General features: G+C 41.9%; 1 pseudogene; it reads left to right on the top strand.

The window, feature by feature from the left end:
* Positions 1 to 7,963: 7,963 nt before the first annotated feature.
* Positions 7,964 to 24,523, top strand: part of LOC116057041 — a 395,907-nt pseudogene continuing 379,347 nt past the window's right edge.

Genomic DNA, 24,523 nt, shown 5'->3' with positions numbered 1-24,523 from the left:
GACAGAGACAGCTGATGATGGACAGAGACAGCTGATGGACAGAGACAGCTGATGGACAGAGATGGTGCTGAACAGGCCAAGTGAGCTCAGTCAGAGCCACGCTATATAACTGACATGGCTCTATTATATATATGTCTGATAAGAACTGGGGAGTCTGGGGAGCAGAGGAGAGGAAGAGGGGAAGGCTGGAAGAGGGAGAGGAGGCAGGATGGAGCAGAGGAGTGGAAGAGGGGGAAGGCTGGAAGAGGGAGAGGAGGCAGGATGGAGCAGAGGAGTGGAAGAGGGGAAGGCTGGAAGAGGGAGAGGAGGCAGGATGGAGCAGGGAGCCATGAGGAGGAGACTGAATGGTGAGGCCAACTGACTGGAGGCAACAGAGGAGTTTGGAGATGATGGCTGCAGGGGACAAACACAAAGAGAGGTAAGAGTCTCATAACGGACAGAGACAGGGAAGGACAGAGACAGAGAAGGACAGAGACAGGGAAGGACAGAGACAGAGACAGAGAAGGACAGAGAAGGACAGAGACAGGGAAGGACAGAGACAGAGAAGGACAGAGACAGGGAAGGACAGAGACAGAGAAGGACAGAGACAGAGAAGGACAGAGACAGGGAAGGACAGAGACAGGGAAGGACAGAGACAGGGAAGGACAGAGACAGAGAAGGACAGAGACAGAGAAGGACAGAGACAGGGAAGTACTAGGTTTTCTAGAGAGCTTGGAGAGAGTTTCACCTCAAGATTTTTCACCTGGCTGAGACAACGATCAAGAGAAGATGGTGAGGAGATCAGAGTTTAAATACTGGGCTGGATTGGAGATGTCTGGCAGGTGAGCTCGGAGGGAGAGGTGATGGAGGAATGATGAGCAGGTGTGTGTAATCAGCTGGTAGTAGCAGGCAGGAGGGGGGGGACACAGGAGACCCAGAGAGAGGCAGGGCCAACAGAGAGACTGACAGGGGAAACTAAACAGAAACAAACAGTTGCAATGTGCCATGTTAAGCTGATTAAAGTATTTAAATCATGAGGTATAACAGTGTTACTGGCAAGGCTCCCATTCTCCTCTGTGACACGCTCTCTTCCTCTTCACCTGACAACTCTTCTCCAAAACACACAGCTCTGAGATAACACAGCTCAGCCCATAGCCTCACTCTCTCACAGCTGATCAACCACAGGACACGTCATTTCACTGGGTGGAGTGGTAACTACGCTAACTAACCGCGTGGAGTGGTAACTACGCTAACTAACCGCGTGGAGTGGTAAATACGCTAACTAACCGCGTGGAGTGGTAACTACGCTAACTAACCGCGTGGAGTGGTAACTACGCTAACTAACCGCGTGGAGTGGTAACTACGCTAACTAACCGTGTGGAGTGGTAACTACACTAACTAACCGTGTGGAGTGGTAACTACCCTAACTAACCATGTGGAGTGGTAACTACACTAACTAACCGTGTGTTGTGAACCGCGTGTAGTGATTCCAACAACCAGACAACAGCTGTGTCTCAAAGACCGGTAGCAGCAGCCGGGACGGTGAGAATCCACCGTGAGAGGTGATGATAGTTCCAGTCACTTCCTCATGGATTCACTTCGTAGGAACAAGAGAAGAAAGCCTCACTGACATAGTACTGACAATAACATAGTTATATATAATAATATACAGATAATAACATAGTTATATATAATAACATACAGATAATAACATAGTTATATATAATAATATACAGACAATAACATAGTTATATATAATAACATATATATAATAACATACAGACAATAACAGTTATATATAATAACATACAGATAATAACATAGTTATATATAATAACATACAGACAATAACAGTTATATATAATAACATACAGATAATAACATAGTTATATATAATAACATACAGACAAAAACATAGTTATATATATAATAATATACAGATAATAACATAGTTATATATAATAACATACAGATAATAGCATAGTTATATATAATAATATATAGATAATAACATAGTTATATATAATAATATATAGATAATAACAGTTATATATAATAACATACAGATAATAACATAGTTATATATAATAATATATAGATAATAATATAGTTATATATAATAACATACAGATAATAACATAGTTATATATAATATACAGATAATAACATAGTTATATATAATAATATAAAGATAATAACATAGTTATATATAATAACATACAGATAATAACAATTATATATAATAACATACAGATAACAACATAGTTATATATAATAACATACAGATAATAACATAGTTATGTATAATAACATACAGATAATATAATAATGGATTCACTTCGTTGGAACAAGAGAAGAAAGCCTCACTGATGTGAAGAACAGGACAGAGAAACAGAAATGCTCTCTGGCTGACATATGCCAACGCTCTGGTCAGGGGGGGGCTAGACTCTCAGTACAGTGGGGGGGGCTAGACTCTCAGTACAGTGGGGGGGGGCTAGACTCTTAGTACAGTGGGGGGGAGCTAGTCTCTCAGTACAGTGGGGGGGCTAGACTCTCAGTACAGTGGGGGGGGGCTAGACTCTCAGTACAGTGGGGGGGGCTAGTCTCTCAGTACAGTGGGGGGGGGGAGCTAGTCGCTTAGTACAGTGGGGGGGAGCTAGTCTCTCAGTACAGTGGGGGGGAGCTAGTCTCTTAGTACAGTGGGGGGGAGCTAGTCTCTTAGTACAGTGGGGGGGAGCTAGTCTCTCAGTACAGTGGGGGGGAGCTAGTCTCTTAGTACAGTGGGGGGGGGCTAGTCTCTCAGTATAGTGAGGGGGGAGCTAGGCTCTCAGTACAGTGGGGGGGGAGCTAGGCTCTCAGTACAGTGGGGGGGAGCTTCATCACTCTGCTACCAAGTCATTTTAAAATTAAAACGGTAAATATCTGATGAATGTTATAATGAGTCCCTTGTTGAGCCAGTAAGACTAAATGTCAAAAAAACACAAAGAAAAGACACATTTTAACAAGTTAGTGTTGAAGAACAAAGAAACCAGTTTACCAGTCAATTAAAAATGTTTCAGCACCACGGACAGAGACAGCTGATGGACAGAGACAGCTGATGGACAGCGATGGTGCTGAACAGGCCAAGATGCACCCAATCAGAGCCACACTATATAACTGACATGGCTCTATTATATATATGTCTGATAAGAACACCATATAACTGACATGGCTCTATTATATATATGTCTGATAAGAACACCATATAACTGACATGGCTCTATTATATATATGTCTGATAAAAACACCATATAACTGACATGGCTCTATTATATATATGTCTGATAAGAACACCATATAACTGACATGGCTCTATCATATATATGTCTGATAAGAACACCATATAACTGACATGGCTCTATTATATATATGTCTGGTAAGAACACCATATAACTGACATGGCTCTATCATATATATGTCTGATAAGAACACCATATAACTGACATGGCTCTATTATATATATGTCTGATAAGAACACCATATAACTGACATGGCTCTATTATATATATGTCTGATAAGAACACCATATAACTGACATGGCTCTATCATATATATGTCTGGTAAGAACACCATATAACTGACATGGCTCTATCATATATATGTCTGATAAGAACACCATATAACTGACATGGCTCTATTATATATATGTCTGATAAGAACACCATATAACTGACATGGCTCTATTATATATATGTCTGATAAAAACACCATATAACTGACATGGCTCTATCATATATATGTCTGATAAGAACACTATATAATGACATGGCTCTATTATATATATGTCTGGTAAGAAGAGCTGGATCATCACAACGTTTAACACTAGAAGTGCCGGAATTCCATAACTACTAGAACTGCCGTGAGCGGTCATTTTGACCACCAGGTTCCAAACTCTATAATCTCTCATGATACATACCTAATTGCGATATTGTATTATGTATTGTGTTAGGATACCTTTAGAAAAACGTAATAACACCGAAATGTACATTTTAACAAGTTTAATTATACCTTTGAGTAGTAGCCTAATACGTGTCTCAATAATTCATATTATCGGTATAGACACACAGACACACACAAACACACACAGGCACAGACACAGACAGACACACACACACACACACACACACACAGAGAGACACACATACACACACACAGACATACACACACAGACACACAGACACACAAACACACACACACACATACACATAGATAGAAAGACAGACAGACACACACACACACACACACACACACACACAGAAACACACAGACACACAAAAAACACACAAATACACAGACACATTAGTGTGCAGTGAGGCCTGTGTGTCCCCAGTAGAGGGCGTAGTGTCCTGCAGATACAGACTCATCATGGACCAATCAGAGTGCAGATACAGACTCATCATGGACCAATCAGAGCGGAGATACAGACTCATCACGGACCAATCAGAGTGCAGATACAGACTCATCACGGACCATACAAATACACAGACACTCACACACACACATACACACCCACACAAATATAAAAACACACACACACATACACACCCAATAAAATATACGTTTCACATAAAATACTTTGCCAGGTGTTTCTACGTCTGTCTGTCCCAACCGTGAGGCTGCAGTCAGAAAACTTTACAGCTGTGTAGTTGAGATCTAAATGAAGGTTGAGTTTGAAGATGGGGGGGGGGTCGGAGCCTTTCTCCTGCTGTCAGAAAACACACCGTCGTCTCCACCAGCGTAAAGTCAGACACAACAGGACTCTCCTGTTTCCTCTGGGACCTTTCAGAATAAAATGTAGAGACCTAAATGCCTCTGTTACTGTTGTAGTGATGTGTGGAGGAGGATGCACAGGACAGAAAGGTGAGACTGGTTGTCATAATGGAGTCTTGTCTCCATTAGAGGACAGAAAGATGACATTAGTCCTGGAGTCTTGTCTCCATTAGAGGACAGAAAGATGACATCAGTCCTGGAGTCTTGTCTCCATTAGAGGACAGAAAGATGACATTAGTCCTGGAGTCTTGTCTCCATTAGAGGACAAAAAGATGACATTAGTCCTGGAGTCTTTACAACAGCCTCTTTCTGACCAAGTAGTTACAGGAACGTAGTTATAGGAACAAGAACAGTTGCAACGGTCTTTATAGCGTTGAAATCAGAAAACAAATACACCAACAAAAGTATGAACTAAATACTAAATCTAATGTATATCGCCTGTGTCATAATTTAAATAATATCTCTCTCTCTCCCGCCTCTGCCTGCTGTGTGTGTGTGTGTGTGTGTGTGTGTGTGTGTGTGTGTGAGTGACCGTGTGACCGTGTGTGTGTGTGTGTGTGAGACTGTGTGACCGTGTGTGTGTGTGTGTGTGTGTGTGTGTGTGTGTGTGTGTGTGTGTGTGTGTGTGTGTGTGTGTGTGTGTGTGTGTGTGTGTGTGTGCGTGTGTGTGTGTGTGTGTGTGTGTGTGTGTGTGTGTGTGTGTCTGTGTGTGAAGGCCGGCTAGCGAGGCTGTCAGGCCCACAGGCACTTGTGGAGTTTAACTCTGAAATGTGTTGTGATATTTAAAGAAACGATCCGTCAGCGGTGAAATAAAAACTTGGTATTTACGAGAGCGGTCTGAGAGACCTCCAGCTTACAGCGGGGTCTCTGAGCAGGACTGGCCCAGTGACAAGATAGCGGCCCCGGCAGGCGCTAGCTGGCTGCCGCGTCACTTTATGGAGCTTCTCAACTCAGAAAACTTTGGAGCAAATGTCAACTCGGCAACGATTTTTGCAAGACAGCCTATATTCAAAATCTAAACAGTTTATTTCTCACCTTATACGTTCTCAGCAGTGAATTTAGTAATGAATAAGATGGCGAATATTGTTAAAATTGTGCCGTTGTTGGTCTGCCTCGTTGAATGCCGAAATGAATGTTGGGATACGGGCGCTGCCAAGTTCATACAAGTTACCAACCAATGCATCCTGGGTAAAATTGCCGTGTCAAGAACATTTCCGGGAATCTTAACTGTTCTTGGTGAAATGCAAACTTGTGTATTGGGACAGTACTTTGGCAACACGAGATGACGTTTCACAGGGACACAAGAACACAAGTCAATAGAAGAACACAGATTGAGAAAGGCCCCAGGAAACCAGTTAGTTCCTGTTGAGTTGTCAGAGAGAAGAGACGCACCGACATACAGACGGTAAGATTGACCTGTTATTACAAAGCTGAGACTTTAACTGAGGGAGGATAGTTACAGGAAAGAGTACTGAAGTACTGAAGAAGTGAAATACTTTAACTGTAATCTGCTGCAGACTGAAAAACACTCAAAGACTCAAAGATAAAGTAACTGAGGCAACTTACTGCAGCGGGGGGGGCACACGGGAGACGTTTACCTTCTGGGCTTTCTGCCAGAAATCTCTAAGGTTTAGACAACAACACTACTTAGTTTAATTTAGGAAAATATAGTAGTTTGGGTTAAAATAAAATCTTCTGGCAGACAGCCCTGAAGGCAAACTTGTCCCGTGTGCGAGGGAGGAAAACACAACTGACTTCCTGTTTTAAAGGGGTGACAGAATGGTTATATAGGGCAGTGGCTCCCAGCGCCCCCCTATCCATTATCCGGGTCCCACACCCTCTCATAGAGCACCTTACCATGCAGACTGACACACACACACACACACACACACACACACACACACATGCACACACACACACACACACACACATACACACACACACACACACACACACACACACACCCTCTCATAGAGCCCCGTACCATGCAGCCTGAATCCCAGGGTCAGTCCCTGTCCTGTCACTACAGGCCTCTCATGCTTATACATCCCTCAGTACATTAATGTGGATTTTTTATTTAGTATCTTTTCTTTTATTGTCCATATTATTCATGTGGATTTGTTATTTTATCATCCTGTTTGTGATGTATGTGTATGTTGTGTGTGATGTCTTTAAGGTACTGAAACCTTGAATTTCCCCTTGGGGATCAATAAAGTTCTATCTATGATCTATCATCTATCTATCTTTTTACAGACAAATGGAACAACACTTAAGATGGCTGCAGGTATGTGCTGAGGGGAAGTGCTGAGGGGAAGTGAAAGAGAGGTGTTGAACCACAAATGTAACTCATGAGAAAAGGGAGGAAACCCTGAAAGTTAAAGAGTTCAGTCAGTTGAGACTCCATTTTGAGTGGAGAGAACAGAGCAGGAGGAGGACACTGAAGGCTGAGGCAGGGTGAGTGTTAATCCAACATTTATTATTTTACTGTCAGCTTTCAGCACTGACTTCATGTAGGGCCTGATGGAATCTGTCTTATAGCTTTTTAAATTCTCAATTTCACGATTCCCTCCATGACAACTGACGGAGTACTGGCTGGTTTTATCGTACTGTATACTCTGTGTGTGTTACTTCCTGATCGTTGCTTCCTGTTTTTGACTCCTGAACGAACTTGATGAAATGTTGTGAGCTCACAGTCAGTGTTCCTGTTTTACCTCTCAGACTGACTTCAGATCAGAAGATGAGTGATTTGGAGGAAGAGGAGGACGGAGCAGAGTCTGTAGTATCCGGCTGTCTGTCTATGAGGAGTGACTGGTCCAAAGGAGAACCTCTGACCTTCAGTCATGAACCTGGACCCTCAGACACAAAGTAAGAGACTGTTTTACTGTCAGCTGACCTGATGAAGATGAAGACTAAATGTTCTGCTAAAAGATTTATATTCATGATGCAGAACTATTAGTTCAGATACTGTTGTTACTGGTACTGAAGTTACTGTAAAGAGTTTTTTAACTACTGTATTTAAAATCGCAAAATGTGCGTCAAATGTGGTATTTATTTTCGGAAAATAAAAAAACTGCCTCTATCATTTTAGTGATGAAGAAATGTTTTCACAGAAAGAGGAAGAGGAGTGATGTTTCTGAGGAGGAGCAGCCGTCCAGATCCAGAACCAGAGCTGGACTGCAGACAGCCAATCAGAGCAGCTCTGAACAAAGTAAGTCTGTCCATCTGTCTGCTGATGTCTTCATGTCTGAACACACCACTGGTTGTTGTAATACTGAGACATGTGTTGAGTCAGACAGCACAGACTAGGGCTACACAACCTATCGTTTTTTTATCGTTGACTAGCGTTGACTAATGAAATATACACATCAAGAAAGACACTCAGATTTTTTTGTGTTAATTACAAGGATAATTTAAGTAACTTCAAAATTAAACTGTTTCTTTTTTTGTCTTTTATATTCATTTCAATTTGTTTAATAAAAAAAAGTTGGAAATCATTTCCTTTCATTTGATTTTAACTCAACAAGCGTCGTTGTGTTGTATTTTAGCAGAATACTGAAAGCAGCAGAACTGACAACACTTCGGGCCCTATTTTAACGATCTGAAACGCAAGTATCAAACGTGAAACGCAAGTAGCTTTGTGGGCTGATCTCGGGCGCTGCTGCTATTATACCGGCGGGATAAATGAGTCTTGCGCCCGACGCAAATCTAAAATGCGTTGGTCAGAAGTAGCTAGGTGTTGTTTGGGCGTAACGTGCAATCAACCAATCAGAGTGTCATCTCACATTCCCTTTAAGAGCGGCGCGCTTGTTCCATGGCAGATTGCTATTATGACGGTGGATTTGCCTGGCGCACGCCAGCAGGAGCTGTCCGGGATGCACCAAAGTATAAATGCCCGTCTTGACCAGGTGGCGATGTTGCTGCGGCCTCTCGGGTGCACCACCTGCTCCTGTTATGCCCCTTCCTCCTCCCCCCACTCCATCTCCGTCCACCCGCTCCACCAGGAGCACATTGCGCATTGCCACTCCCGGACCAGATCCCGCCGGAGTGTCCAATCCCGCCGTAGTTCAACATCACGTCTCCTTAAGTCCTCTAATATTTCCTCATTTATGTCATCAACACATCCATGATTCATGGAAATCAGGCCACAACGAATGCTGCGATTTTTTGAGGACTGTACTGTAAAGTGCCTCCTGACCTATCCAAACACATGAAGCGCATTTTCAGTAATATTTTTCCTTGTAATTATGTATGGTTTGCAAAGATGGGAACTGCTGAGTCTGTGTAGATGAGAGAAGCAAAGTGTATATGCGCGTTGTGCACATTATGGCCAAGCATGCGGCCCTAAAATAGCATCTAAATAACGCGCCACTGACTTTAGACTAGCGCCACTGACTTTAGACTAGGTTTTTCCTGGTCAGTGGCGGAATTGTTTTCTGAAACTGCAAAATAGCAACAGGGAACGTTTGCGCCTGAACATGCCTCCTCTTTTCACTGAACTGTCCTTGGGAGCACAAGTTCATTCCCTAATTTACCGACGTGCGTCTGTGGAGGGAAAAGTCTGCTGTGCGTCGGGTGCAAAATAGGAATGATACATGCGTCGGTGTATAAAGTCAATTGCGCTGGGTGCAAGATAGGGCCCTTCATGTTTGTGTGATTATGTATCGTATATACTGTATATATCAATATTCAACAAAGTTATAGTGTCATGTTTGAGGTGAGTTTATTTACTTGTGTTTCTAATTACCTCATAATCCATTTTGGTCCTCATTGAAACTTGCCCAGTTCCGTGATGTCTTTGATCACCATCACTTTCGCCTCCTCTGGTGTTCCATTTAGTTAAGGAAGATTTTGCAGTTTGTGGATGATATGTAGCAAAGATACTCTAGGATAAATAGGTTTGAAATTATTTTTACAACTGAAATACATTTTTTTGTTATTACAAAGGGAAAATACCAAAAAAAGGTACCGTTGGGTACCAGAACCAAATTTCAGGTTTCGGTACCGGCACCGGTGAAAATGTGAACGGAATAACACGTATTTTCCTTATATATCATGCTGCACTAGCGAAGACATTTAACATAAATGTTGTCACTGTTTACGTCCATCTGAAATTTAACTGGATTGTTTCATAAGGTAATAAAAATAATCATTGGATTGTCAAATTTTCTCTTTCTTGTTCTGTCTCTCACCTTTGTCCTTTTTTTAGTGAATGTTGGTCGTCAGAAACATAAAATCAGGCTGAAGGAGACATATGAACGTGTGACTGAAGGAGCTGAAACAGGAAGTAGAACCCTTCTCCACAGGATCTTCACTGCCCTCTACATCACAGAGGGACAGAGTGAAGAGATTAATACCCAACATGAGGTGAGGCAGCTCGAGACAGCTTCCAAGAAGAAGACCCTCCATGACTCTCCAATCAAGTGCAGCGACATCTTTAAAGCCTTACCTGGCCAACAGAAACACATCAGAGACGTTATGATGATCGGCGTCGCTGGTGTTGGAAAAACCTTCTCAGTGCAGAAGTTCTGTCTGGACTGGGCCGAGGGTTTTGAAAACCAAGATATCAGTCTGGTGATTCCTCTTTCCTTCAGGGAGCTGAACTTGATCAAAGATGAGCAGTACAGTCTTCTGGAGCTGCTCCGTGTTTTCCATCCAACATTACAGGAGGTCCCAGCAGAGCAGCTCGCTGGCTCTAAAGTTCTCTTCATCTTTGACGGCTTTGATGAAAGCAGACTTTCACTGGATTTCAACAAGAGGAAGGCTGTTTCTGATGTCACACAGAAGTCATCGGTCAACGTGCTGTTGACAAACCTCATCCAGGGGAAGCTGCTTCCCTCGGCTCTCATCTGGATAACTTCCCGACCTGCAGCAGCCAATCAGATCCCTCCTGCGTGCGTTGACAGGGTAACAGAAGTACGAGGCTTCACCGACGCCCAGAAGGAGGAGTACTTCAGGAAGAGAGTCAGTGATGAAGAGCTGTCCAGCAGAATCATCTCCCACATCAAGACCTCCAGGAGCCTCCACATCATGTGTCTGATCCCAGTCTTCTGCTGGATCACTGCTACAGTTCTGGACCACATGTTGACTACAGACCAGAGAGGAGAGCTGCCCAAGACCCTGACTGACATGTACTCACACTTCCTGCTGGTTCAGACAAAGAGGAAGAAGCTCAAGTATGCTGAGGGACATGAGACGAGTCCACAGGAGCTGACGGAGTCTGACGGGGAAGTTCTTCTGAAGCTGGGGAGGCTGGCATTTGAAGAGCTGAAGAAAGGAAACATCATGTTCTACCAAGAAGACCTGGAGCACTGTGGTCTGGATGTCACAGAGGCCTCGCTGTACTCAGGAGTTTGTTCAGAGATCTTCAAAAGAGAGAGTGTGATCTTCCAGAAAACAGTCTACTGCTTCCTTCATCTGAGCGTTCAGGAGTTTCTGGCTGCAGTCTACATGTTCCACTGTTACACCAACAGGAACACACAGGTACTGGAGGACTTCCTGGGAGAAGACAATGTTAGTTCATCCCTGGATGTCTTCCTGAAGAGAGCCATGGAGAAATCCCTTGAAAGTAAAAATGGCCACCTGGACCTGTTTGTCCGCTTCCTTCATGGCCTCTCTCTGGATTCCAACCAGAGACTCTTAGGAGGCCTGCTGGGTCAGACAGACAACAGTCCAAAAACCATCCAGAGAGCCATCAACAACCTGAAGGAGATGAACAGTAAAAATATCTCTCCTGACAGAAGCATCAACATCTTCCACTGTCTGATGGAGATGAACGACCACTCAGTCCATCAGGAGATCCAAGAGTTCCTGAAGTCAGAGACCAGATCAGAGTTCCTCTCCGAGATCCACTGCTCAGCTCTGGCCTACATGCTGCAGATGTCAGAGGAGGTTCTGGATGAGTTGGACCTGGACAAGTACAACACATCAACGGAGGGACGACAGAGACTGATTACAGCTGTGAGGAACTGCAGAAAGGCTTGGTAAGTCCAGATGTGATTATCATTTTAAATCAGTGTGAAGCTGAGACCATCAGTATTAGGGTAAACATACAGACTTTACACACATGAACAATATAAAACTTACACAGTATAAAAGATAAACCTGCTTATTGTAAATAATTCTACAAGTTACTCTGCAAATGTCTTTGTTGTCTCAAACGCTGTGAGAATGAGACAATGATGATCTTTGTGTTTGTAGCTAAAGTATCTTCTGTCATTTAATCACAACAGACAGCCTTTTTACAGTGTATACAGAGTCAGCATTGGGTTTCTATAATGTGTCTATTTTATATACAAACACATTTATTATTTGTGATTTGCTGAACTACCATCACATCAAGTTTAAGCTTTTTCATAATAACTTTCAGTTAGTTATTTTTATCATATTTTTATGGGCAGATTCTGAACTATTTTCATTTTAAGGAAGTCACATTTTATACAATATCTATCAGGGCTGGTTTAAATAATGCATTTTTCTGATTTAAATTGATTTTCATTTGAATGATCCAATATCGACAGATAAAATCCAGAATGGGTTTTTGTCTGTATAATATATGAAACTACCTAAGGACCTAAGGAATCCATTGGTATCAACTATGTCATGCTAGCTGTCGGAAAGTTTAGATAACGCTCCAAAGTTACATTACAAAAAAGGTTTTTTCTCATCACCAAGGTTTCTTCCTAAAATGAGTTTTTCCTCGCCACTGTCACACTAAATGCTTGCACTTAGGGGAATTAATGAAATTGTTGGGTCCTTGTATATTATGAGTGTGGTCTAAACCTACTCTATCTGTAAAGTGTCCTGACGTAACTCTTGTTATGATTTGATACTATAAATAAAATTGAATTGAATTGAATTGACAAAAAAGTACATTAAAGGGTAACTACGTTTTTTCAACCTTGCCCCCATTTGCCCATGCATTTGTGTCTAATAGACTGATGTGACCAAAGATCTTTGAATTTGGTCCAGTATTGAGGGAGATCACAATGAGGAGCCGTTGTGAACCGAGCTACAATGTAACCTAATGGGGCAATTGTGGATCATTGCTTTTTGTCCAATAAACATGATTCTTTTTTGCTACTGACAGCCTCAGATTGTTGCTAAAAGTGTCTGACAACATTATAGATCTCAGGACATGACTTCTTGTCTGAAGACAGCGGTGTGGAGAATGAAACACGAGACGAGAAAAAGGTGTTTAGGTAGTCTGTTGTTATGGAGTAGGATACATAAATCATAGGCTCCTGTTATCTAAAAGATTTTCAGTGCAATGTCTCAATATTTAAATGATTTTGACAACGTGGAATCACTTTCATTGGACAAAATGTAAGGTTAAAAATTATCCCATTAGGTTACATTGTAGCTTCATTCGCGCCGGCCCGTCATTGCAATCTCGCTCAATACCGGACCAAGGTTAAAAAAAAAAACGGTATTTAACTTTGAATGTAACTGCTTTGGGGTAAATTATTGATGGAAACATTGAGACCTTAATAATAGAGACAGAGGCAAGTCCCATCGGAGGGGAAAACATCTCTCTGCTCTGTTGACTTGTATTGTGTAAAGGTTTCCTCCTCTTTGTTCCGTCTGCTAGAAACAACAGAAACATGTCTAAAAGCTGCTATGTGGTGATATTTACTACCAAAAGGCTAAATAACCCAGAAGTTAAGTTTCCATAAGCCGCCGACCTTAAAAACTGAGCTTTTATGAGTAAAAAAGTGGATACAGACATGATGAATCAGCGGAGAGAATTAACTTACAGATAGAAGCAGAGAGTTCCCCTCTGGTGGGCGTTGCTTTCAGAGTATGATGCGATGCACTCTGTCTCTATGCAGCAGGTTAGAAGGGAACCTTGTACAAGTGTATCATCTCTTTCATATCCAAGCTAAATTAGTTTTACAACTGAAATATCCTAAATAAACATTGAAATTGTGAATCGGAATCAAATCTATCAGGAAATTAGAGGCGATACCCAGCCCTAATATCTATAATCATTGTTTGATGTGAGAAAGGATGTGGGGGGAGGCCAAAAAAACATCTCCATCCTTGTTAAATAAAAGCTGCAACTTTACATTGTTTAGTTTCCAACCGTGAGCATCTTTTGATATGGGACAAGCTTTTTAAAGATTGGCCCATTTCTGGTCACCCTAAAATTCAAACTGTCAGACAACTTCTTTACATTTCAGTAACACTAAAGGCAAGATGGGCAGAGAAAATAGCAGCACACATTAGCACTGTTTTTGTATTGAATGTGTGTATTTATCCCCTGATTTACTGAGACATCAGCTGGTCACACAGTCAGCTACTGGGACGACCTCCAGGTTCATTCTGCCAGTGAAGGAGAGCTCAGCAGGTTTACCTCAGTGGTGGGATTTTATCCTTCCTCAAGCTCAGAGAAGAAGTGAGTTGTAGTTATACTATAAATGCAAGTCTGCATTATCTGAATCTAACATCAGATAATGTCTGTTTTTTAAGGATAAAAGTTTCAGATTTAATTATTCTTTAAATGTTGTTTATTATCTGTCATCACAGGATTATTACCTGTGCACTCTCTGAGACTGACTGTGAAGTCGTGGCCTCAGCTCTGAAGTCCGACCCCTCTCATCTGAGAGAGCTGGACCTGAGTTACAATGACCTGAAGGATTCAGCAGTGGAGTGTCTGTGTGCTGGACTGCAGAGTCCAAACTGTAGACTGGAGACTCTGAGGTCAGTTCATCTATTGTGCTCACATACAGTGTATAACTCACTAGGGCTGTTGGAACAATTTCCGAAAGTCAAATATAATTTCAATAGTAAAAAAATCAATTCTATTTTAATGCTGAAATTACTATTCGAATGTGATTCTTTATAAATATGTGGGCTAATGTTTTTCACGATTTTTGCCTTGGCCTGCCCGCAAGCCGTTTTTAGGACTAGGTGAAACAATCCCCTGTTTAGAACTAGAACCTGAGGTATGAGTGGTGACGATGCATCCATCGGAGTGGTTTCCTCGCTGTGGTGGTGACAGGGCTGGTTGAGTGGAATGAGAATGGGGGTTTTAGCTTCATTGGGTTCATCAGGTGGTCACCCTCCTTCACTGGTGTTTCAACGATAGGCCCATGACACCTCCAGACGGCTCATTGGCAGCAACTGGCGTCCCAGGTGTGACCCCCCCTCTGCTTTCAACCCTTACGTGCCGCAGGTGTTATTAGGGGTCCAGGTGGAGTCACCCCTTTTCACCCATAGCCATCGACTTGCTTCTTCTGCTGCACATGAGAGGGCTTTGATAGTTTGGTATAGGGTTTGGCCTCGCACTCCCAATTCCTTAAGCAGCCTGATGGTTGACTTGCCCATGAAGAAACTTCAGTCATGCTTACGAACCTCGGCACCAGCACATCGATCCTAGCCACATCACTGTCGTGCCAATAATGACATTACATCAAATTCTCGTCTAATATTGCTTAATTCAGTCATGATTAATTATCATGTTTCCAACTTGACTTGTTTAGAGTAGATATTTAAACATGCTGAGAAGGGATTTCATATACTGCATCACCAAAAGTCCAGACTCAACATATAAACACAATCGTTATTTGTCTTCTCATGATATTTTTCTAAACGTTAAGCTTCATTAAATTTAATGAATAATCCTCATGTCAGGATATAAAATTTATCAATTCGGACATCTTTGAATGTTTTCAAATCATTTTGTTCTTATTTATAATATGTCGTAAAGCATGAAGTATGAACTATGGCTGAGATTGAGAACCTCATTTTTTTTTTTAAATCTTATGTGAATTTGGACATCTGATGTCTTTTTACTCCTCATTCAGTCACAATTAGTTATCATGTTTCCAACGTGTTTAGAATAATATAACAAGAATTTAAATATGTTTAAAGGGATTTTATATTCTCTAACACCAAAAGTCCAGACTTAACATTTAAACACAAATGTTATCTGTCTTCTTCATTACCGTCCCTCCAACAAAGCTCTGATAGTGTGATTTATTCATCATTAAACGTACAATATGTAACTTTCTGCCGCTAGGGGTCTCTCAGTCAAAACAATGGATGGTAATCTATCAATGACTTTGGGAAGTTGCGTGGAATTATGGGAGTTGTAGTTTTATTGTTAAACACCATCCCTGATTAGAATGTATCTGTTCACTGACTAGTTTACCCATTCAAGGTTATTCACGTTACGTTTAGTAATGTTTATTCATGTCATTCTAACAAAATAGCTGCAGTTTCCCCAACATAATAATGTTTTTCTTGATTGGATTTGTATTAGTAGCTGACCAGTTAGCTAGTGAGCCAGCAAGCTAACATTAGCCAGCAGCCAAAACCACACTAGCACAATATATTTCACATGTCAATGTCACCTTTTGGATGTTTTCAACACCAGGGTGGACAGGGTTAGTTGTAACTTGTGGGTGGGGATTGCCGGGGGAATCTCAAGGACGGCAAGGACGTCCGATGGCCAATGTTGTGCAGTAGCAGAAGATCTCCCAGCTGCCCGGAGTTATCTCCCCCTTGACTTTACTGTAATCTTAAATAGTCGTTTTGGTGCTTAACCCACCTTTTATTGGGTTAATTTAGCTAACTTATTTATTTTATTTATTTATTTCTGGTTTATTTTACACGGACAATGCACACTAATAATGTAAAAAAAATGTAAAATGTGCCAGAATTAGCCAAAAAGCTATTTTACATCTGCTGTCCCTGGACAGATCGTACAATATCACACCTAAAAAGACAAAAGGATTAAAATAGTACATATCGGTTTAGCCCATTACAAGTCAAATTGACTATAAATGTAAAAAATACAAAATGACAAGATCAACATATAAACAAGAACAGTTGGTCATTATCAACATCAACACCTACCCACATGTACACAAACAAGCCAAACTTTCAGTCCATGTAACAAACAACCTCATAGTCATAGCACAAGTGGCACAAACAGGCAGGACAGGAAAGACAAGATAGCAGCAAGATTTAGTGTCTACATGTAATGTTGACAGTCCTGATTACCTGTTAGCCACTTGTTTAAGTTAAATTTAAAAGAAACGTATGTTTTAAAATTCCTAATGTGAGTTGGAATGAGGTTCTATTCACGAGAAGCCCTGACTGAAAAAGGTGTTTGACCGAATGCACTTTTCCTCAACGGGACAATGCAGTCACCTCTTGCTGTTGTAGATCTGTAAGCGTTTGGTACTATGTTTACAAACTGGCTCAATACATGAGCCAGTCCATGTAGAATTTTTTTACATAAGACAGAGATCTGTATATCTAATCAAATTTTCAAACTTTAAAGGTTGAATTGTTTTAAAACTGTAAAGACAGCTAAATGCGAAGGGGGGAGAAATTCGGCAGGGAGGAGATTTTTGGCACGACACTGATAGTGCTAACGGAGACGTAGCTAATGTTATGGATGGACATTGTTCTGACTCGGGCGCCTGGGTCTGATAATGTCTGTTTCCCGAGGCTTCATTAAATTGCAGATAGCGTCGTTAGCACCCCGGCACTGGAGTTAAGTGCTGGCCGGGTACAGATTGCTGTAATGGTAGTGGCTGGCTGCTAGATGACTGGGGGCTAACGGTAACTATATGTTCCAGGGCTGTTGTTAGCTGTCATCCCGAGTGAAGTCTATCTGTACCGGGGCTAGTGAGGCAGACCGACCGAGGTGTGCTAGCTGACTAAATTAGGATTAGATTAATCGTCTATTTAAACACCTAACGTTAACGTTACTAGTTAATTTATTTATGGGTTAGCCCAGCGCTGCTTTTATTCGTGGTCAAAACAATGATGCTACTAATAACTTAATGAGTGTGTTGAACGATGTTGTAACCCTAAAATGTTACCCACCAAGCATTAGCATCAACGTTAGCTACTTGTCACCAGCATATAGTAGTAACGTTAAGATGGATTGATATTAATATGTATCAATATATAAGATCTCTGCTGTATTACTGTGTTGCAAAGTGGCATGTAATTAATCACAAAATGATGCCGTGTGGGGAAAAAAGCAAGATTACAGTTATGAGTATTCTTTCTGTGTCATTGTATGATTTACAGTTACTCCTGAACATATCATTTGGGTGCCAGTGTTTTGACGGAAGTTGCGAGTAACTAGAAGGAGAAAGGTTATATGAAGCCACTGACAGGCGACGAAAGGAAATGTCCAGTGTCAAAAATAAAATAACAGATTTCTCTGGGTTTGTAATTTGATGGAAACATTTGGGATAGTGTAAGAACACAACTCATAAAAAAAAAAAATATATATATACATATATATATATATATATATATATATATATATATATATATATATATATATATATATAGGTATGTTTTGTTTACACATTTTAATCCAGAAATGTTACATATTGTACCTTTTAAATATTCTTATATCTTTCAACAGGAGTTAAATATAAATAACTTGTTTGCTTCCTGTTGTCTCTCCAGACTGAGCGGCTGTAACCTGTCAGAGAGAAGCTGTGAAGTTCTGTCCTCAGTTCTCATCTCCCAGTTCTCTAGGCTGAGAGAGCTGGACCTGAGTAACAACAACCTGCGGGATTCAGGAGGGAAGCTGATCTCTGATGGACTGAAGAGTCCACACTGCATACTGGAGACTCTCAGGTCAGATCAAGAACAATATTCTTTGAAAACACAGTATTGAAAAATATTTGAATGTTTCCAATGTATTTTATTCTCATTTAGAATCGCTTCATAAAGAATGATTCAGATTCATTTCACTGTCATTGTAAAAGAATACAACGAAATTCCATTGAACCAAGTGAGGACGGCGCTCAAGCAATAAATTAGTTTAAAAAATGATACATGACATATGAACTGTGGCTGATATCCAGAAATAATTAATGTTTAATATCATGCGATTTTGGTTGATGGACATTTGTTTATTCCTGATTATACAACAAGTAGATCCGACCAGACAATCTGATTAGATCACATCAGCTGTTCACGGACATATAGTAGCTAAATCTATCCATGAAAATATATTTCTTTAAGTAGATATAGTTTCAACCAGATTAAGTTAGCCAAGCAGTTTTGTGTTTATATGTGCGGTTATGTTGTTTGGAAAATTCCATGATCTCTATCGTTACAAAGCTAAAATTAGCTTAAGATGACTGGCTGACTAAAGTTTAACAGGGAGGGACTACAAATCCTCTCTGTTGCTTTTCTTTATTTTGAGAGTGAATTGCCCCACAATATGAATACAGTTTGATAATAACTTTTATTTAGTTGGTAACCGTTGTTGTATAATCACTTTATTACGAGAGAGGGTTTGATTTAACATCATATTATCACTTCAGCCAGAGCCTCGGTCCTAGATGCATTACTGTTGTGCCAATAACAACGTTAAATCAAACCATCTTGTGTAATATTGCTTAATTCAGTCATGATTAATGATCATGTTTCCAACTTGAGCAGTAGTTATTTAAAGATGCTGAGAAGGGATTTCATATACTGTATCACCAAGTCCACACTCAACATATAAATACAATCATTATTTGTCTTCTAATGATATTTCTCTAAACGTTAAGCTTCATTAAATTTAAACCACCCTGCTCATGTCAGGATTTAAAATTAAAAAATTGGGAAATCTTTGAATGTTTTCAAAACATGTTGTTCTTATTTATAATAATAATACTTTTTTTAAATAAAAATGTTATAATTTTTCTTTCAATTAAGAAATATTGCCAAACTTAGAGGAGCTGTGTTACATTCTGAGCTTGAGATGATCATTCATGCTTTTATTTCATCTCGGCTTGATTACTTATTATTACTTATATATATACAGTGAGGAAAATAAGTATTTGAACACCCTGCTATTTTGCAAGTTCTCCCACTTAGAAATCATGGAGGGGTCTGAAATTGTCATCGTAGGTGCATGTCCACTGTGAGAGACATAATCTAAAAAAAAAAAATCCAGAAATCACAATGTATGATTTTTTAACTATTTATTTGTATGATACAGCTGCAAATAAGTATTTGAACACCTGAGAAAATCAATGTTAATATTTGGTACAGTAGCCTTTGTTTGCAATTACAGAGGTCAAACGTTTCCTGTAGTTTTTCACCAGGTTTGCACACACTGCAGAAGGGATTTTGGCCCACTCCTCCACACAGATCTTCTCTAGATCAGTCAGGTTTCTGGGCTGTCGCTGAGAAACACGGAGTTTGAGCTCCCTCCAAAGATTCTCTATTGGGTTTAGGTCTGGAGACTGGCTAGGCCACGCCAGGACCTTGATATGCTTCTTACAGAGCCACTCCTTGGTTATCCTGGCTGTGTGCTTCGGGTCATTGTCATGTTGGAAGACCCAGCCTTGACCCATCTTCAATGCCATAACTGAGGGAAGGAGGTTGTTCCCCAAAATCTCGCAATACATGGCCCCGGTCATCCTCTCCTTAATACAGTGCAGTCGCCCTGTCCCATGTGCAGAAAAACACCACCAAAGCATGATGCTACCACCCCCATGCTTCACAGTAGGGATGGTGTTCTTGGGATGGTACTCATCATTCTTCTTCCTCCAAACACGGTTAGTGGAATTATGACCAAAAAGTTCTATTTTGGTCTCATCTGACCACATGACTTTCTCCCATGACTCCTCTGGATCATCCAAATGGTCATTGGCGAACTTAAGACGGGCCTTGACATGTGCTGGTTTAAGCAGGGGAACCTTCCGTGCCATGCATGATTTCAAACCATGACGTCTTAGTGTATTACCAACAGTAACCTTGGAAACTGTGGTCCCAGCTCTTTTCAGGTCATTGACCAGCTCCTCCCGTGTAGTTCTGGGCTGATTTCTCACCTTTCTTAGGATCATTTAGACCCCACGACGTGAGATCTTGCATGTAGCCCCAGTCCGAGGGAGATTGACAGTCATGTTTAGCTTCTTCCATTTTCTAATGATTGCTCCAACAGTGGACCTTTTTTCACCAAGCTGCTTGGCAATTTCCCCGTAGCCCTTTCCAGCCTTGTGGAGGTGTACAATTCTGTCTCTAGTGTCTTTGGACAGCTCTTTGGTCTTGGCCATGTTAGTAGTTGGATTCTTACTGATTGTATGGGGTGGACAGGTGTCTTTATGCAGCTAACAACCTCAAACAGAGCATCTAATTTAGGATAATAAATGGAATGGAGGTGGACATTTTAAAGGCAGACTAACAGGTCTTTGAGGGTCAGAATTCTAGCTGATAGACAGGTGTTCAAATACTTATTTGCAGCTGTATCATACAAATAAATAGTTAAAAAATCATAAATTGTGATTTCTGGATTTTTTTTTTTAGATTATGTCTCTCACAGTGGACATGCACCTACGATGACAATTTCAGACCCCTCCATGATTTCTAAGTGGGAGAACTTGCAAAATAGCAGGGTGTTCAAATACTTATTTTCCTCACTGTACTTATTATTATTTTCACCTGTCTCAGCAAATCGTCCCAGGACCGTCTACAAATAGTCCAGAATTCTGCTGCAAGGCTGCTGACCAGGTCTAGCAGGATGTCGCACATCACACCGATTTTATACTCATTACATTGGCTTCCGATTAACTTCAGGATCAAATTTAAAGTTTTGGTTCTGACTTATAAAGCTTTGCATGGTCAGGCTCCAGTGTATATCTCGGACCTGCTCCATTCGTCCACTACGAACAGGCCCCTCAGGTCTTCGAACCAGGGTTTACTGGTTGTCCCACGCACCCGTTTAAAAACTAGAGGTGACCGCTCCTTTGAAGCGGTGGCGCCAAACCTGTGGAATGCCCTTCCTATTGTCTTACATTCTGCAGTCTCTGTTGAAGCTTTTAAAAAGCAGCTGAAGACGCACTTGTTTAAATTTGCTTTTGATTCATGTATATAAAAATTTGTATATTTTCTTTTAATTGTTTTTACTCTTTTAGTCTTTTTAGTTTTACAACTTATTATCCATCCATCCATCTTCTTCCGCTTATCCGGTAACGGGTTGCGGGGGTAGCAGCTCCAGCAGGGGACCCCAAACTTTCCCTTTCCCGAGCCACATTAACCAGCTCCGACTGGGGGATCCCGAGGCGTTCCCAGGCCAGGTTGGAGATATAATCCCTCCACCTAGTCCTGGGTCTTCCCCGAGGCCTCCTCCCAGCTGGACGTGCCTGGAAAACCTCCCTAGGGAGGCGCCCAGGGGGCATCCTTACCAGATGCCCGAACCACCTCAACTGGCTCCTTTCGACGCGAAGGAGCAGCGGCTCTACTCCGAGCTCCTCACGGATGACTGAGCTTCTCACCCTATCTCTAAGGGAGACGCCAGCCACCCTCCTGAGGAAACCCATTTCGGCCGCTTGTACCCTGGATCTCGTTCTTTCGGTCATGACCCAACCTTCATGACCATAGGTGAGGGTAGGAACAAAAACTGACCGGTAGATTGAGAGCTTTGCCTTCTGGCTCAGCTCTCTTTTCGTCACAACGGTGCGATAAATTGAGTGTAATACCGCACCCGCTGCGCCGATTCTCCGACCAATCTCCCGCTCCATTGTTCCCTCACTCGCGAACAAGACTCCAAGGTAGTTGAACTCCTTCACTTGGGGTAAAGACTCATTCCCTACCTGGAGAAGGCACTCCATCGGTTTCCTGCTGAGAACCATGGCATTTCTGGACGGATCTCATCAATCCCTGGGGCTTTGCCACTGTGGAGTTGTTTAACTACCTCAGCAACTTCCACCAGGGAAATTGATGACAATCCCCCATCATCCTCCAGCTCTGCCTCTACCATAGAGGGCGTATTAGTCGGATTTAGGAGTTCCTCAAAGTGCTCCTTCCACCGCCCTATTACCTCCTCAGTTGAGGTCAGCAGCGTCCCATCCTTACTGTACACAGCTTGGATGGTTCCCCGCTTCCCCCTCCTGAGGTGGCGAACGGTTTTCCAGAAGCACCTTGGTGCCGACCGAAAGTCCTTCTCCATGTCTTCTCCGAACTTCTCCCACACCCGCTGCTTTGCCTCTTTCACGGCAGAGGCTGCAGCCCTTCGGGCCCTTCGGTATCTTGCAACTGCCTCCGGAGTCCTCTGGGATAACATATCCCAGAAAGACTCCTTCTTCAGTCGGACGGCTTCCCTGACCACCGGTGTCCACCACGGTGTTAGTGGGTTGCCGCCCCTTGAGGCACCTAAGACCCTAAGACCACAGCTCCCCGCCGCAGCTTCAGCAATGGAAACTTTGAACATTGTCCACTCGGGTTCAATGCCCCCAGCCTCCACAGGGATGCAAGAAAAGCTCCGCCGGAGGTGTGAGTTGAAAGTCTGTCGGACAGGGGCCTCCTCCAGTTCACCCGCACTACCCGTTTGGGTTTACCAGGTCCGTCCAGAGTCTTCCCCCACCCTCTGACCCAACTCACCACCAGATGGTGATCAGTTGACAGCTCTGCCCCTCTCTTCACAACTTATTATGCTTTGTACAAATGTTTATCATGTGAAGCACTTTGTGACTTTGTCTGTGAAAGGTGCTATATCAAATAAACTTATAATTATTATTATTATTATTATTATTATTATTATTATTATTATTATTATTATATGTCGTAAAGCACGAAGTATGGCTGTGATTGAGAACCTCATTTTTTAAAAATCTGGATATCTGATGATCTGATGTGAATTTGGATATCTGATGTCTTTTTACTCCTCATTCAGTCACAATTAGTGTTTGCAAAGTATTTATAATAATATAGCCAGAATTTAAATATGTTTAAAGGGATTTTATATTCTCTAACACCAAAAGTCCAGACTTAACATTTAAACACAAATGTTATCTGTTAGTGTGATTTATTCATCAATAAACGTACAATATGTAACTTTCTCCCGCTTGGGACTATGGGAAGTTGCGTGGAATTATGGGAGTTGTAGTTTTATTGTTAAGCACCATCCCCGATTAGAATGTGTCTGTTCACGGACAAATTTACCCATTCAAGGTTATTCACGTTATGTTGAGTAATGTTCATTCATCTCATTCTAATAAAATAGCTGCAGTTTCCCCAACATAATGTTTTTCTTGATTGGATTTGTATTGGTAGCTGACTAGTTAGCTAGTCAAGTCTCTCGGGAGCGGGCGGTTTGAACTTTGCTGCGGGCGGGAGCGGGCGGCTAAAAAAAACACTGCGGGATCAGGACGTAGCATGGAACCCCCCCACGCCAGCAGACACCATAGATATACATATATACTGACTGAGTATATAGCTTACTGCATATGAGCAGACACCAGCAGCATGTTTGAGCCTCCCAGGACGGGGAAGCTCCGAGGCTCCGTCCACCTTCTGCCTGCCCCCTCATCCTCTGCTCCTTCCTCCCCCTCTTACAGCAGCAAGCACCTGCCTTCTTTCCCTGCATCTTCTCCTTATTAGCCTATAAAATGAAGTGTTTTCTCATGCGGGACGGGAGAACACATGAAATCAATGCATTTCTAGTATTGTACGGGCATAAATTCTCAGAGTTTTGCGGGTGCGGGCGGGAGTGGACATACACATTGCAGGATCGGGCGGGAATGTAACACACACGTTGCGGGTGTGGGCGGTAATGGTCAGAAATTTGGTGGGCGGGAGCGGGATGAAGAAAACAGTCCCGCACAGGTCTCTACTGCAAGCTAACATTAGCCAGCAGCTAAAGCCACTTTGACTAGCACAATATGTCACATGTCAATGTCACCTTTTGGATGTTTTCAACACCAGGGCGGATGGGGTTAGTTGTAACGTGTGGGTGTGGATTCCCGGGAGAATCTCCAGG

This window comes from Sander lucioperca, chromosome 5 (assembly GCF_008315115.2).
Source record: "Sander lucioperca isolate FBNREF2018 chromosome 5, SLUC_FBN_1.2, whole genome shotgun sequence".
NCBI lineage: Eukaryota > Metazoa > Chordata > Actinopteri > Perciformes > Percidae > Sander > Sander lucioperca.
Note: the sequence above shows the minus strand (reverse complement) of the source record. Positions and strands in the feature narration are given on the sequence as shown.